Raw genomic sequence first — 18,137 nt, 5'->3', positions numbered from 1 at the left:
GGTCGTGTGCATTGGCCCATAGGTTAGCATGTGTTTTATACTATCCGCAATTGCGGTTCCATAATGGCGGATAGTATATGGCCACAAAACTACAGTCGTATGCATGATGCTTAAGAAAGCTGGAGCTGATATCCTCAACCAGGGGCGTAACTAGGAAAGACTGGGCCGCATAGCAAACTTTTGATTGGCCCCCCCCCCTCTGCTGGGTATCAAACAACCCCCCCCTTGTAGATAGTGCCTCCCTATAGATTCCACCACACAGTGCCCCCTATAGAAAGCACCATACATAGCCCCCTGTAGATAACATCTTACAGCCCAATCCCCCCTGTAGATAATGCAATAAGCCCCCTGTAGATAACGCCATACAGACCCCCTGTAGATAACGCCATACAGACCCCCCTGTAGATAACACCATACAGACTCCCCTGTAGATAACGCCATACAGACCCCCCTGTAGATAACGCCATACAAACCCCCCTGTAGATAACGCCATATGAACCCCCCTGTAGATAACGCCATACAAACCCCCCTGTAGATAACGCCATACAGAACCCCCCTGTAGATAACGCCATACAAACCCCCCTGTAGATAACGCCATACAGACCCCACTGTAGATACCATACAGAACCCCCCCTGTAGATAACGCCATACAGACCCCCCTGTAGATAATGCCATACAGACCCCCCTGTAGGTAACACGATACAGAACCCCCCCCCCCCCGTAGATAACGCCATACAACCCCCTGTAGATAACGCCATACAGCCCCTCTTGTAGATAACGGCATACAGCCCCCCTGTAGATAACGCCATACAGCCCCCCCGCAAAAAAAGCAAACAAAAAACGGCCCATAGTTTGTCCTACAAAAGAGATGTATCCCCTATCCTATGGATAGGGGATATATGTGTGATCGCTGGCAGCGATAAGGAGAACGGGGGACCGAAAGTCCCCCCAAGTTCTCCATAACTAACCTCGGACTTCCGGAGTCTGCGTAGTTCAATAAAAATGAAAGGTGCGCTGGTCACGCATGCGCACAATTAATTTCTATGGAGCTGCAGGCAGACCCCGGAAGTCCGAGGTTTGTCATGGAGAACTTTGGGGGACTTTTGGTCCCCCGTTCTCCTTATCGCTGCCAGCGATCACACATGTATCCCCTATCCTGTGGATAGGGGATGCATGTCTTTTGTAGGAACAACCCCTTCAGTGGCGTCGCGCTGTAGCAGCCATAGCGGCTGCTAGCGGAGCCTCCGGCCATGGGGGGGCCCGTGCCGGCTGCTATAGCGGTAGTTACGCCACTGTCCTCAACCCTACAAATATAACGGACATTATATACAATTTTGGACAGTGACACAATATGTGACTGGAACCATCTGTTCATCAGCAGTAACTGTTCTTGTCCCCCGATGTGGAACAGTTTATGTAATTTTATCATACAGGAGGTTCTGGTGCCTTTATGAGTGACACAGGATTATACCCATAGTCTCAAGTAGAAAAAGCGTGTCACCAAAGTCTGTTTCAGACTGTTGCTATGCAACGGCCTCGGTGTGATAAATAGTGATAGAAGCAGCAAGAAAAAGATCAGTTAAGAGGCTGAAACATGGCATTTGTTAAGGAGGTATTCTCATCTCAGACATTAATAGTAAATATACAGGATATGCATAAATGTTTGATAGTTGCCAGACCCACCTTTGAGACCTGGACCTATCTCTAGAATGGGGCCCCCTGACCCCTGTCCTACTTTGTCTTGGTGTTGCTGCTTTCTCGCAGGGTCTAATAAGATGCCTTTCAGTTTTTCACTGCAGTATTGCAGTGTATTATAAAAGAGATCAAACGATCGCATAGTGAAGTTCCAAGTATACAAAATGAAAAACCCATTTTTTTCCCTTACAAAATGTTTTTTTATGAAAAAAAACGGGAAAAAATAAAAGAATAAATAATTGGTATGACCACAGCGGCAAAAATAATCACGAAATTGCTGTTTTTTTTCCATTCCCCCCAAAAAGTTCATAAAAGTTAATCAATAAGTTATATGTACCCCAAAATGATGCCAATAAAAAAAATACAACTCGTCCTGCAAAAAAACAATTGCCCTCATACAGATATTTTGACGGAAACATAAAAAAGTTATGGCTCTTAGTGCGGCGATGGGAAAAAAAAAAATCGCTTGGTTATTTAAGGTTCAAAATAGGCTGATCACTAAACGGTTAAAACTGGTATATGGCTATTGTAATTATTTTCACTATATTCACTTGCAATGAAATCTCACATTACCTCATATGCAAATCCTAGTAACCAGCATATTCTTTTTCCTCTAAAAAGTGTGAGCTTTTCCCTCTAACCTTCACACTCTGCGGCAGGGTATGAAGGTTAGAGGTAAAGCTCAGCATTCTCAGTATTCGTGAATACTTATGGAATGTATTCAAAATTGGAATAAAGAGAATCCCAGGTGATGGTTCACGTATAATGCTGGTATCGTGAGTAAATGATTTTCATTCAAAAGTAACTACAACAGACTGCTTCTGCAGGAAGAGATGAGCAGCGTCTATGTCGTGCTACTTATCTGTACATAATCACCAGGTTCTGACATAAGAATGTGACATTTACACAGATATTTTTTACAGATATGTCAATGAAAAATAAAAGTATATATAAATATATATACTGTGTATATACAGTGTGACAACTTGGGGACCACTTAGCTCATGGGATCGCCATCTCCCGGGTAAGATGGTTGGCACACATAGAAAGTTCACTCCAAAAAGGTTTAAACCAGCTGCAGCTAGCTTTATTGTCTTCACAACAGCAGTCAGTGGTACAACAATAAACATACAAAATAAATCCTAGGCCGTCCAGCCTCTAACTTACACATTCAGTGTCCCTCACTATGTGACACTGAGCCTCGTGCCCAGCACCTCAAAACCTTCAGTTTTACCTCACACGGTGGTGACTCACAGGCTAGCATGCCAGTCTTCCCCAGACTGAGAGCCCTGTGTGGACTGCACACACCTGATATAAAGAGCCGTCTCAGGTGGAGCCTAACTAGGCTCATCAGACAACCCAAGCACCAGCAGAGAAAACCCTCTCTGCTGTACATGCTCCCTGGTTGCTTAAAACCTGAGTTTCTGCACCGTCCAGTAGCTGCACTGCTACAACAGATATATATTTATTAATGTTCATGTTCCATAGGCTACACATACCTCCCACCACCCGGAATCAGCGGGACAGTCCCGGATTCCGAGCGGTGTCCCACTGTCCGGGGCAGCAGTGGGTATGTCCCGCTGTCAACTTTATCTGCATCCTCAGGACGCAGATACAGTACAGGGAACCATCAGCTCCCTGCTTCAAAATTAGTTCAGAGCGGAGGAGCAGAGGGAGCTCCTCCGCTCGTGGACATATATGGACAGTGACGTCACTGGCTACTCCTTGAGCGGAATCCCCGTTGCCGATGATCTGGCCGGGGATTCCGTTCCTAGAGGAAACCCCTGAGGTCACTGTCCATATATGGAGATTGACGTCAGGGGCTCCTCCTGGAGCGGAATCCCCGGCCAGAGTTGGCAATGGGGATTCTGCTCAAGGAGTAGCCAATGATGTCACTGTCCATATATGGACAGTGACATCAGGGCTTCCCTCTAAGAGCAGAATCCCTGGCCTATGCTCTTGCTGGGGATTCCGCTCCTAGAGTGAGTCCCAATGGTGCTATCTACAGGAGGGGGGGGGGTGCGGCACTATCTACATGGACAGTGTGGCACTATATAGGGGCACTATCTACGTGGGCACTATCTACATGGGCACTGTGTCAACAGGTGACCCTTTAAGGATGATGGTCACTCCCACATTACTACATGATGACCGGCAAAATAATTTCTGGTCCCCCTGACAAACCAAATTTGCCCCTACAATTCTGCATTTCGGTATGCAACGAAATTTCTGGGTTTGCATACCATCAGGATATACTGACAATATCTCTAAAACTACCTAATAGTTCTAGTGATCAAGGGTGCCTTTCATGCCATGGTTGCATTCCCGGTGGTCTGGGGGGGATGATGGGGTAAATTGTTTGATGTCCAATGGGTAACTCGCCCCTTATTGGTGGCCCTGAGTAGATATGTAAATAGATGTCTGCATTTTATAACTGAGCCCTGTTATATTTTACTGATAGTTCAGTTACAATAATATGCACTAGACCACTGTTTACCACAAGGTGGCAGCATTGTGTTATTTTCAAATGTAATATGCCGTTTAATGTGTATCTTGAGTTTTTATCCTATAGCTTTCAATGTTAAATGCCTTTGTGTTAAAAAAGACAAAAGTATAGAAGGTATGATACCTTTATTGGCTAACCATAAAAGTTCTATATGCGAGCTTTCAGAGCACAGAGGCTCCTTCTTCAGGCAGTTAGCTTGACACACATGCATGACTATATGGCCAAAAGTTTGTGGACACACCTCCTAATTATTGAGTTCAGGTTCTTTAGCCACACCCATTGCAAACAGGAGCATAAAATCAAGCACATAGCCATTCAATCTCTATAGACGAACATTGGTAGTAGTATGGGTTCGTGCTGAAAAGAAAGCCACTGTTGCCACAAGTCAGTGAAATTTCTGATCTTTTAGATCTGCCCTGGTCAACCATAAGTGTTATTATTGTGAAGTGGAAGCATCTAGGAATAACAACAGCTCAGCCATGAAACCGTAGACCACACAAACTCAAAGAGCGGAGCCGCCGAGTGATAAAGTGCCTTTGGGCCTGTTCACATCAGCGTTGTCTTTCCGTTCCGGGGTTCCATCGGAGGTTTCCGTCGGGGTGAACCCCGCAACAGAAAGTCAAACTGAAACCACAGCTTCCGTTTCCGTCACCATTGATATCAATGGTGACGGAAACATTGCTAATGGTTTCCGTTCTTTACCATTCCGGCAGGTTTCCGTTTTTCCGACAGAATCAATAGCGAAGTCGACTATGCTATTGATTCCGTCATTAAAACAGAAACCTGCCAGAATGGTGACGAACGGAAACCATTAGCAATGTTTCCGTCACCATTGATATCAATGGTGACGGAAACGGAAGCTGTGGTTTCAGTTTGACTTTCTGTTGCGGGGTTCACCCCGACGGAAACCTCAGATGGAACCCCGGAACGGAAAGACAACGCTGATGTGAACAGGCCCTTATGTGTAAAAATCGCCTATTCTCTTGCATTATTCACTGCAGAGTTTCAAACTACATCTAGAAGTGACATCAGCACAAGAACTGTGGTTCGGGAGCTTCATGAAATGGGTTTCGATGGTAGAGCATTTGCACACAAGTCTAAGATCACAGCGCGCAATTCCAAGCATCGACTGGAGTGGTGCGTGCCATTTCTGGACTCAAGCAGTGGAAACGTGTTCTCTGGAGTGATGAATCATGTTTCATTATCTTTGTCCAGATTACCCCCTATAAGACTTAGCAAAGAGTCACTGTAAAGAGTCATTCACTCTGGAGGACCACTGGCAGCTGTTCATTACACAGATACTTATGGATTTCAATGGGTGGCATGTAATGCAAAATGAAAGTAACCGACAAACACCACTTCCATGAGAAAAATAAGTTACATTTTATTTTAAATTAAGCATCTAAGAATTAATATAATCCTATAGATAAATTCATAAATAAATAGATTGTTAAGATTCTCACTATTAAAAATGGTAAATTAGAAGCCTAAATGTCAATTAATCCTTAAGTACATCTTGGTATTTCTCTTGCGAGTTCAGCATCGAGTATTTCTTCCCAGGATTCCACACTCATTCGGCACATGGTTTTTGGTGACAGTTTTTCATAAGAATCAATATTACTGAACGTTCCAGCCTTCCATTTCTGCTTGATAATGCATTTACTGTAGTTGTTTTGCACGGTTTCCTGTAAGGGTTAAATAAATTAATGAATCCCATTGTTTACATCCAGAGGTTGAAAAACATGCAGACCCAATTCTTCTCACAGCTGAGAATTTGCTACAACAGTAAAACCCATAGGCAGTCCTCAGTATAGGCAATCATTGTTGCATTGCCAAATGCACATGGAATCAGTAAACACATTTATGGTCTATGCCGCCTTGCCATTTTTTCTTATGTGACCATTAAAAAGATGAGTGTAATGATGGGGGTAGGGAAACAGACAAGTGAGCCCTAATCTACCCGCCACTCAGTCCCTGCCTACTTGCAACGACCCGCCCTAGGCGACGGGGTACAACTGGGCGACAATTCCTACGCTCAATAAGTGCACGACGGACAAACAGACAAGGGTACACAGAAGCTAAGGGAAATGGGGCAGTTGCCCACGGCAACACCGTGAGCAACAAGAGTGGTGAACGAGCCGAGTCAAACCAGGAGTGTACGAGGTACCAAACGCAGAGCAGGAGAGTAGTGAACAAGCCGAGTCAAACCAGGAGTGTACGAGGTACCAAACGCAGAGCAGGAGAGTAGTGAACAAGCCGAGTCAAACCAGGAGTGTATGAGGTACCAAACGCAGAGCAGGAGAGTAGTCAGTAAGTCAGGGTCAGTATGAAGCAGGGACAAATAGATCAAGAAGCTGCAGCAGGGCCAGGAAACCAAACGAGAAGAATCACAAGCAAGGAGGAACAGGAAAGGCAGGTATAAATAGACAGAGGGCGGAGCTAGCTCCGTCTGGCCAGGCTGTGATAGGCTCTCCCACTCCTAAGCCTGCCATCCTGAGTGGTGGAAGATGGAGTCAGTCTCACAGACATAGAAGCAGGTGCAGACCAGTGGCGTAACTACCGCCGTAGCAGCAGTAGCGGCTGCTACGGGGCCCACAGCATGAGGGGGCCCGTGTCGCCCGCCGGCATGGGCCCCCACCATGGCCGGAAGCTCCGCTAGCAGCCGCTATGGCTGCTACAGCGGGACGCCACTGATCACTACGGCAGAGCAGGGAGGTATCTCCCCGCTCTGCCATTAAACAAAAGACATGTATCCCCTATCCACAGGATAGGGGATACATGTGTGATCGCTGGCAGCGATAGGGAGAACGGGGGACCGAAAGTCCCCTGAAGTTCTCCATCACAAACCTCGGACTTCCGGGGTCTGTATCGGCAGCTCCGGAGAAATTAATGGAGCGCCGGTCCCGCTTGTGCGCATGCGTGACCAGCGCTCCTTTCATTTTTAGTGAGCTGCGCAGACGCCGGAGTCAGAGGTTAGTCATGGAGAACTTCAGGGGGACTTTCAGTCCCCTGTTCTCCCTATCGCTGCCAGCGATCACAAATGTATCCCCTATCCTGTGGATAGGGGATACATGTCTTTTATTAGGACACACTGTAGGTCGCATTTTTTTGGGAGGGGGGACGCTGTATGGCGTTCCCTACAGGGGGTGGGGGCTGTATGGCGTTCCTTACAGGGGGTGGTGGCTGTATGGCGTTCCCTACAGGGGGGGGCTGTATGGCGTTCCCTACAGGGGGGCTGTATGGCGTTCCCTACAGGGGGGGGGGGGCTGTATGGCGTTCCCTACAGGGGGGGCTGTATGGCGTTCCCTACAGGGGGGGGGCTGTATGGCGTTCCCTACAGGGGGGGGCAGTATGGCGTTCCCTATAGACCCCCCCTGTAGGTAACGCCATACAGACTCCCTGTAGGTAACGCCATACAGTCTCCCCCGTAGATAACGCCATACAGTCCCCCCTCTAGATAACACCATACAGCCCCCTCTGTAGATAGCGCCATACAGTCCCCCCGTAGATAGCGCTATACAGTCCCCCTGTAGATAGAGCCATACAGCCCCCCTCTGTAGATAGTGCCATACAGCCCCCCCTGTAGATAGCGCCATACAGTCCCCCCTGTAAATAGCGCCATACAGATAGTGCCATACAGCCCCCCCTGTAGGGAACGCCATACAGTCCCCCCCTGTAGGGAACGCCATACAGTCCCCCCCTGTAGGGAACGCCATACAGTCCCCCCCTGTAGGGAACGTCATACAGTCCCCCCCTGTAGGGAACGCCATACAGTCCCCCCCGTAGATAACGCCATACAGCCCCCTCTGTAGATAGCGCCATACAGCCACCTCTGTAGATAGCGCCATACAGCCCCCTCTGTAGATATCTACAAAGGGGGCTGTATGGCGTTATCTACAGGGGGGCTGTATGGCGTTATCAAAAGGGGGGGTTTGTAAAAAAGGCACTATCTACAAGGGGGGGGTTGTGTGACACCCGGGGGAGGGGGGGCCCCAGTCAAAAGTTTGCTATGGGGCCCAGTCTTTCCTAGTTACGCCCCTGGTGCAGACTGATTACCTATGGGCGTTGACACAGAAGCTGTGCCTGGCAGATCCTTTACAGTACCCCCCCTTTTATGAGGGGCCACCGGACCCTTTCTAGGTGGACCTGGTTTATTGGGGAAACGAAGGTGGAACCTCCTGACCAATACCCCAGCGTGAACATCCCAGGCGGGTACCCAAGTCCTCTCCTCAGGCCCGTATCCTCTCCAATGGACCAGGTACTGGAGGGAGCCTTGGACCATCTTGCTGTCCACAATCTTGGCCACCTCGAATTCTACCCCCTCAGGGGTGAGAACGGGAACAGGAGGTTTCCTCGAGGGAGCCAAGGACGGGGAGCAGCGTTTAAGGAGGGAGGCATGAAACACGTTGTGTACTCGAAAAGATGGGGACAACTCCAGTCGGAAGGAGACAGGATTGGGGACTTCAATGACCTTGTACGGCCCTATAAACCGGGGAGCAAACTTCTTGGACGGGACTTTAAGGCGCAAGTTCTTAGACGATAGCCACACCAGATCCCCGACCATAAACAAGGGGTTAGCAGAACGTCTTCTATCTGCCTGAGTTTTTTGTATGCTCTGGGACGCCTCTAGGTTCTTCTGAACCTGGGCCCAGACTGTGCACAGTTCCCGATGAACGACCTCTACCTCGGGATTGTTGGAACTACCAGGTGAAACGGAGGAGAACCGTGGATTAAACCCAAAATTACAGAAAAAGGGGGAGACCCCTGACGAGTTACTGACCCGGCTATTAAGGGAAAATTCGGCGAGGGGAATGAATGAGACCCAATCATATTGACAGTCAGAGATAAAACACCTTAAATATTGTTCTAGAAACTGATTAGTCCTCTCAGTTTGGCCATTAGTTTTAGGATGGAAGGCAGAGGAGAAGGACAGATCAATCTCCAACTTTTTACAGAAGGCTCTCAAAAACAATAAAACAAAAATTGTACCGCTCTGTCAGAAACAATATTGACAGGGACCCCATGGAGACGCAGGATGTGTTTGACAAACAAGGTAGCTAACGTCTTAGCATTGGGTAGTTTCTTGAGGGGCACAAAGTGGCACATCTTACTGAAGCGGTCTACTACAACCCACACCACCGACTTGCCTTGAGATGGAGGCAAATCGGTGATAAAATCCATGGAGATATGGGTCCAAGGTCTCTGGGGAATGGGCAAAGAACGTAGTAAGCCCGCTGGTCGGGACCTGGGAGTCTTGGACCTAGCACAAACTTCACAAGCGGCGACGTAGGCCTTAACGTCTTTAGGCAACCCAGGCCACCAATAGTTTCTGGCAATGAGGTGCTTGGTACCCAGGATGCCTGGATGACCAGATAGTGCGGAGTCATGATTTTCCCTAAGTACCCTTAGCCAGAATTGCAGGGGAACAAACAGCTTGTTCTCAGGAAGGTTCCCGGGAGCTGAACCTTGATCAGCCGCAATTTTTAGAGACTAAATCAGAATCAATAGAGGAAATGATTATACCTGGAGGCAAAATACAAGCAGGATCTTCCTCCGAAGGAGGGCTGGCCATGAAGCTACGCGACAGTGCATCAGCCTTAATATTTTTAGACCCAGCCCTATAGGTAACCAAAAAGTTGAATCTGGTAAAAAATAACGCCCATCGAGCTTGTCTCGGGTTTAGCCTCCGGGCAGATTCTAGGAAAACCAGATTCCTGTGGTCGGTAAGGACAGTTACCTGGTGCCTAGCCCCCTCCAGGAAGTGGCGCCACTCTTCAAATGCCCATTTAATGGCTAAGAGTTCGCGGTTGGCAATATCATAGTTACTCTCAGTGGGCGAAAACTTCCTGGAGAAGTAGGCACAGGGACGGAGATGGGTGAGGGACCTGGTACCCTGGGACAAGACAGCCCCCACTCCCACCTCGGACGCGTCAACCTCCACGATAAATGGCTCCATTTGGTTGGGCTGAACCAGCAACGGGGCCGCGATAAAGCACTTTTTAAGGATCTCAAAAGCCTGGACAGCCTCAGGAGGCCAGTGGAGGAGATCAGAACCTTTGCAAGTGAGATCCGTAAGAGGCTTAGCGATGACCGAGAAGTTAGCAATAAATCTCCTGTAATAATTAGCGAACCCCAGGAAGCACTGTAACGCCTTCAGGGAGGCAGGTTGGACCCATTCCGCCACAGCCTGGACCTTGGCGGGGTCCATGCGGAATTCATGAGGAGTGAGGATTTGACCCAAAAATAGTATCTCCTGCACCCCAAACACACATTTTTCGGTCTTTGCAAACAGTTTGTTTTCCCGAAGGACCTGGAGCACCTTCCTGACGTGCTCAATGTGGGAGGACCAGTCCTTGGAAAACACAAGTATGTCATCAAGGTACACTACCAGAAATACCCCCAGGTAATCTCTTAAAATCTCATTTATGAAATTCTGGAAGACCGCGGGAGCATTACACAACCCAAAGGGCATGACGAGGTATTCTAAATGACCTTCGGGCGTATTAAACGCAGTCTTCCACTCATCCCCTCTTTGATGCGGATAAGGTTATACGCCCCCCCGTAGATCAAACTTAGAGAACCATTGGGCCCCCTGAACCTGATTAAAGAGATCAGGAATCAAAGGAAGGGGATACTGGTTCCTTACAGTGACCTTATTCAAGTTACGGTAGTCAATGCATGGCCTAAGACCACCATCCTTCTTGCCTACGAAGAAGAAGCCAGCACCTACCGGAGAAGTAGAGGGGCGAATGTAACCCTTGGCCAGGCATTCCTGGATATACTCTCTCATGGCTTCACGCTCGGGACAAGAGAGCTTAAATATCCTACCCTTAGGGAGCTTAGCTCCTGGTACCAAATCGATAGCGCAATCGTATTCTCTATGAGGAGGTAACATTTCGGAGGCCTCCTTAGAGAAAACATCAGCGAAGTCCTGAACAAACTTAGGTAGCGTGTTCACCTCCTCAGGGGGAGAAATAGAATTAACAGAAAAACATGACGTCAAGCATTCATTACCCCATTTGGTAAGATCCCCAGTATTCCAGTCAAACGTGGGATTATGCAACTGCAACCAGGGAAGGCCTAAAACCAAATCGGACGATAATCCCTGCATTAACAGTACAGAGCACTGCTCCAAATGCATGGAGCCAACAAGGAGTTCAAAAACAGGGGTATGCTGTGTAAAATAACCATTAGCAAGAGGAGTGGAGTCGATACCCACTACCGGGACAGGTTTAGGCAAATCAATCAAAGGCATAGCTAGAGACATAGCAAATTCCACAGACATGATATTAGCAGAAGACCCTGAATCCACGAAGGCACTGCCGGTAGCAGACCTACCACCAAAAGAGACCTGAAAGGGAAGCAAGATTTTATTACGTTTCATATTTACGGGAAATACCTGTGCGCCCAAGTGACTTCCCCGATGATCACTTAGGCGCGGAAGTTTTCCGGCTGCTTATTCCTACGCCTAGGACAGTTGTTCACTTGATGCTTGTCATCCCCACAATAGAAGCAGAGACAATTCTTCCTGCGGAACTCTCTACGTTGTTGGGGGGACACGGAGGCCCCGAGTTGCATAGGTACCTCCGAGTCTTCCGTGGAAGAACGAAGCAACGGAATCTCGGGAGGCATCATGGGGGAGTCAGAGGAGAAAACACAAAAACGTTCAAGTTGTCGTTCCCTGAGACGTCGGTCAAGTCGTACCGCTAAAGCCATAACCTGATCTAAGGAGGCAGAAGAGGGATAGCTAACTAGCACTACTAACTATGTACAAGCACTACTTACAGGGGGGCTGTGTGGCACTACGTACAAGGGGGTCTGTGTGGCACTACCTACAACGGGGTCTGTCTGCCATTACCTACAGGAGGTCTGTGGCAGTATCTACAGAGGGCAGTGTGTGGCATTATCTACAGAGGGCAGTGTGTGGCATTATCTACAGAGGGAAGTGTGTGGCAGAATATGTACAAATGAAAATTCCTCCATTTTTTAAATGGACAGGGAAAAAAAAGGATACAAAACGGATAAAGATCGACCGTTAAAAATGGAAACACGGCCCGGAACGGAAACGGAACAGATGCAAAACGGATGCAAAATGGCCTAGAAAAACGGACAAAAACTGCCGTTTTTATTGGCCTACACTCGGACCCTGACGTGTGATTAGAGCCTTATACAGCAATTAAAAAGTAATAATCCAAGTATTCAACATAACGTAGTTATTTACTAGATAACAAAGAAGGTGCATCTATCATTGATTCTGGTTTTATTGGGATTTTTAAAAGCAACAAGAAATGATGTGAAATACATGCACAGAACACAACTTTGCTTAGTAACAGATAAACATAACATTAACAGTTAATAGAGCCAGCAAAATGCATAAAGAAATACAATAAGACATAATAACATGACGTAAGGAGAATAACCAGACATATAGCACAGATACAGAACAAATCACAGGAAACATATGACAAGCAATGTAACCACAATTTACTACATGACTTATGTTTAGAATATATAAGACTTTGTATGCATCACAACAATGAGCATGGATTCAGGAATAATAAAAAGTCAAGTAAAGGTTAATTTACACTGAATTATTTTTTAAACCATCGGTGGTTTGAAAGATCATTCCAAGTATCTGACATTTCCCTCAATACAACCATCACAGAGAAGCAGAGGCGTAGCTAGCATGGGGGCAGCCGGGGAGGTGGCCCCAGGACCACTGAGATGGTGGGGTCCAGGGGTGAGCTGGGATGATCCCCCAGCGGTGGCATGTCTCAATTTCAACTGTATCTGCATATTCAGGACATAGATACAGTTAAACCCAATGCTGGAGCAGGGAGCCGTCAGCTCCCTGCTTCAGCAGTCACTGTGTAACGCTGACTGTGAGCGGTTTGGCAGAGACAGGCGTGATGCAGTGACGTCATCCCGCCAGTCTGCGCCAAGCCACACAGAGCATAGCCTGAAGGAGAGGATGGATATCCTCTACTTGTCGTGGGACTGGTGTTAGGTGAGTATTTATTTTATTATTTTTATTAGGCACTATGGGGCATTATGATGGCTGTAGGGGCATTATACTGTGTCAAGGCAGCTATGGGGCATTATAGTTTGTGGGGGCAGCTATGTGGCATTATACTGTGATGGGGCATAATACTGTGTGGGGGCACTATTGGGCATTATTTTGTGTTGGGCCACTATAGGGGCATTATACTGTGTAGGGGCATATATATATATAGGCATTATACTGTGTGGGGGCAGTTATAGGGCATTAGTCTTTGTGGGGAGTCACTATAGGGGCATTATACTGTGTGTGGGGGCATTATACTGTGTCGGGAAGCACTATAGGAGCATTATAATGTTCGTGGAGAGGCACTGTAGTGGCATTATACTGTATGTGGGCTATTGAGGGGGCATTATACTGTGATGGGAGACACTATACCGTGAATGGAAGTTATTGAAAAATGCGCTACGCTGTGCTACGTTGTTTCCGCAACACCCATTCACTTCTATGGAAGTTTACAGAAACCGAGTTGTACAGAAAACTACGCTGTTTACGTAAGCCGGACCCTGCCGGATGCACCTCTGCAGTTGTAAACATGCGTTGGGGGCCCACTGGGTAGGGGCCCACTCTGATGTATTCACCCTCCCTGTGCTAAACCCCTAGCTACACCTCTACGGAGGAATTTCCTCTTTGCCTGCTGTGCAAGAGCAATGTGCTCAGCGGGCCAATTTATTGCAAATGTTGCTACATTTACCAATAACGCCAACAATAGCGATATTTTAAGGTATGCACAATCGATTTATATCAATACACAATTGTTTCCATACAAAACTGTTCCTATGGGCATCCAGCAGTGAGAACATGTAAAGCCATCCAGTGAATATCTACCCTGGTATAACAAATTCTTTGCTGATTAATTTCTTAATATAACTTTATAGAGGTGGAGTTTTGTTTTTCTTATACAGAGCTCCAAAATCCCCTGCCTAGACATCAATTTAAAAACAGCTTTTTTTTTTTCAATTGACAGGTAGCAGAGTTAAATGATGAGGATTTTTTTTTCCAGTCGTGTAACTCTGCTACCGGTCAATGGAAAAATCATCCACCAGAGCCCCCCGGTTGATAGCTCCAGACACAGCCCCCCTGTACATAGCGCCAGACACAGCCCCCCTGTAGATAGCTCCACACACAGCCCCCCTGTAGATAGCTCCACACACAGCCCCCTGTAGATAGCTCCACACACAGCCCCCCTGTAGATAGCTCCACACACAGCCCCCCTGTAGATAGCTCCACACACAGCCCCCCTGTACATAGCGGCACACACAGCCCCCCTGTATATAGCGCAACATAACCCCCATATACTTTATGCCGCCAGAGTGGAGAGCAGTAGAGGTAGCCGGCCCTACTGCTGCCACTCTCCGCTCTGCTTTGACGTCACTCACCGTCATAAGAAGGTAGGAGTCTTGCAGCGGCGTTCTCACTGGTGTCGATGCCGGCCCAGGAGTGAACCAGTCCAGTCACCTGACCGGTGAGGTCAGATTACAGGTCAGGTGACTGGACTGGTCCACTCCCGAGCCGGCATCTATCCTAATGAGAACACCGCCGCAAGACTCCTGCCTTCTTCTGATCGCTGCTGCAGTCAGCAGCGATCAGCTGTTTTGATGCAGCGCCCAGCGGGACATGTTGCAGACTGCCCGGGAGAGACAGGACAGCGGTGAGAAACCGGGACTGTCCCGCCCGATCCGGGACGGTTGGGAGGTATAGCTTTGCTCCGGGACACCGTCTCCGGGAAGCCCCTGACATCACTGTCCATATATGGTTTCAACTGTGTTTTTATTGAAAATTTTTCAACAATATACATATAACTTAGAGCAGCATGAAGGGCCATGCAATTCACATAGTAAGACAGTAACTTTCAATAGACAGACAAAACATCTGGGAAAAAACACAGGGGTTTAAGGGGGTGAGGAGGGGGGGGATAGTCGGAGCTCCACCTACCACCTAATCTTGAGTTCCCTGTATCCAATACTTGTCCCACGGGTCCCACACCACTTTGAACCTGTCCAGTTCATTGTCAATAGAGGCTGTCATATGCTCCATTGTACGTATTTCCCTAATTCTAGTTACTAAGTCGATGTGGGAGGGAGGGGTTGTCTGTCTCCATTTCCATGCTATCAACGTCTTAGCGGCTGTAAGAAAGTGTCGAAAGAGTCGAGCTGGTGATTTCCCCAAAGACCTAGGGGGAACATTTAGGAGGTAATGAAGAGGGTCTAAGGGAATATCCTGCTGCAACACCGCCAATGCCAAGTTCTTAACTTCCAACCAATACTGTTGTACCAGTGAACAGCTCCAGAAAATATGGAACAGATCACCTCTCTGACCTCTACATCGCCAGCAATCCGACGGAATACCCGGATTGAAGCTATGCAGAAAGGCAGGGGTATGGTACCAAAACATAAGGATTTTATATTGGTTTTCCTTATATGCAGTGCAGATGGAGGTTTTAGCTGCTTGCGACCAAATAATCTGCCACAATGAGAGCGGGATGGATTTATTCAGTAAGGCCTCCCACTTCAACATGTATCTATGCCCAGGCGGAGGGGAACCCTCCGGGGATAGCAATAATGCATAAATGGCTGAGATAAGCCCCCTAGTGGTGGTAGCATACCGACATAACCTTTCGAAGCTTGTAGGTGCAGTAACCCGCGTGGATCTAAAAGTTTGCTGCATGTAATGTCTAACCTGAAGATAGTGAAAGAACGCAGCGGAGGGAATATTATGATGTTTTTGAAAGTATGAAAACGGGTGAAGCTCTTGCGTGTGGGGATCAACCATATCAGCCAGGTGAAATACCTCAATTCCCGTCCACAATCGGACTATTCGGGAGGTAGTGCCCCCCGGGATAGTGGGAGTGTAGAGTACCGAAGTCAAGGGCGGGCAACCCGATGCCAAATGGAAGCGGTTTTTACAGGTTTCCCACACCTCCCTTTGAAATCTCATGGGACCCAATAAAGATGCAGTCGGCATTACTAGTGGGTCACCCCATAACAGGGAGTTTGGGTGGACCGGGGCCATCCATAGCTTCTCTATTTCGGTCCATTTATTGTACGCCCTTCACTGTCCATATATGGACAGTGTTGTCAAGAGCAGAGTAGTGTCCCAGGCAGAGTGCTAGTAGCGCTCTGCCTGGGACTTTGGCTTTGAAGTTGCCCCTGACATCACTAGCCGTATATGGACAGTAATGTCAGGAATTTCTCCTGAAGTGGAATCCCCAGCCAGAGCGTCAGCAATGCTCTGGCTGGGGATTCCACTCCAAGAGGGAACCACAAAGGCTCTACCTACAAGGAAGTAGGCTGTGTGGCACTACCATGGAGGGGGGCTGTGTGAACTACCTGGTTGGAGGGGGCCGTGTGGCACCACCTGGGAGGAGGGGGCTGTGTGGCACCACCTGGGAGGAGGGGGCTGTGTGGCACCACCTGAGAGGGGGGCTGTGTGGCACTACCTGGGAGGTGGGTGCTGTGTAACACACTCTGTATTATAGTTTAGAGCTGCATTGACGATTCTGCAGGCTTCAGAGCTGAGGGTTTGCTCCCATAGGAATGGATTGAGAGCCTGAGCTCCGGTTTTCTGAAAAGCACAGTGATTCCAGATCAGGAAGTGATTCCAGAGGGAAGATCACGTGGGCAGCGCTGGACCCGAAAACTACATGATGCAGGGATCGGTAATTATTTCTGCACACAGCACCTAACTGAAACACCAATGTACAAATGGAGGGGGAGAAAAGGAAAACGTTGACTGCTTCTTTAAGAAGTTAGACAGAGAGAGAGGTTTCCTATGTCACCCCATCGGCGCCGCCATGACGCAAACGAGGAGTGCTGATGGGTTTGGATAACAGCCGGGGCCCTAATGAACGCTCCATGTTCTGCCATCTTTGTACTCCTATTAGTACACTCACAGGCCTAATACACTGTAATACAGAAGTATTAGGGTATGTTCACACTACAGCGTCCGTAACGGCATGTGCAGGCGCTTGAACGCCGCGTCCAATACGGACGTAACTGGACCTGGTTTTCCATGGAGTCCATGGAAAACGGCTCCATTTACATCTGAAGAAGTGACAGGCACTTCTTTGACGCGGGCGTCTTTTTTACGCCCCGCCTTTTGACAGCGGGGCGTAAAAAAAATGACCGTCCGAACAGAACATCGTAAGACCCATTCAAATGAATGGGCAGATGTTTGCCGACGCTATTGAGGCGCATTTTCGGACGTAATTCAGGGCTAAAACGCCCGAATTACGTCCGTAAATAGTGTGTGTGAACATACCCTTACAGTGTCTTATTTCACCGATCCAGAGATTGCACGGTCAAGTCCCCTAGAGGGACTAAAAATGTTAAAAAACTAAATTTTAATAAAAAGTAAAGAAATATAAAAAAACAAACAAAAAACACAAATGTGAATACGCTGTATCTGGAACTCGGGAGAAACGGAAACTACATAGCTCACTGTCCCATACTGATTACCTAACTCCAGAGGAGGGACTCACATTTATGGAAAATCCTTTGGCTATGACATAAATGTCCAAAATGTGAAAACCTCTTTAACGACAAAAACACAACTTGTAAAAAAAGAAAATCTAATTTACCTAAAAGACATTTACAAATGTCAGTTTTATTTTAATATATAATATATACATGATTTGCATATTTTCAAAGGTGTGATCAAGTACAGCCAGTATAGAAATACATTGATACAAGCTGAGACACATGACTCCGCCCCTTAATATCACACATGACAGACCCGTGGCTCCGCCCTTTAATACCACACATGATAGAACTATAGCTCTGCCCATTAATACTACACATGACAGACCCATGACCACGCCCTTGAAAACCACACCTGACAGACTGATGACTCCGACCATTAGTATTACACGAAACCCAT

Source organism: Rhinoderma darwinii, chromosome 4 (genome assembly GCF_050947455.1).
Source record: "Rhinoderma darwinii isolate aRhiDar2 chromosome 4, aRhiDar2.hap1, whole genome shotgun sequence".
NCBI classification, from domain to species: Eukaryota; Metazoa; Chordata; class Amphibia; order Anura; family Rhinodermatidae; genus Rhinoderma; species Rhinoderma darwinii.
This window is presented reverse-complemented; position numbering follows the sequence as displayed.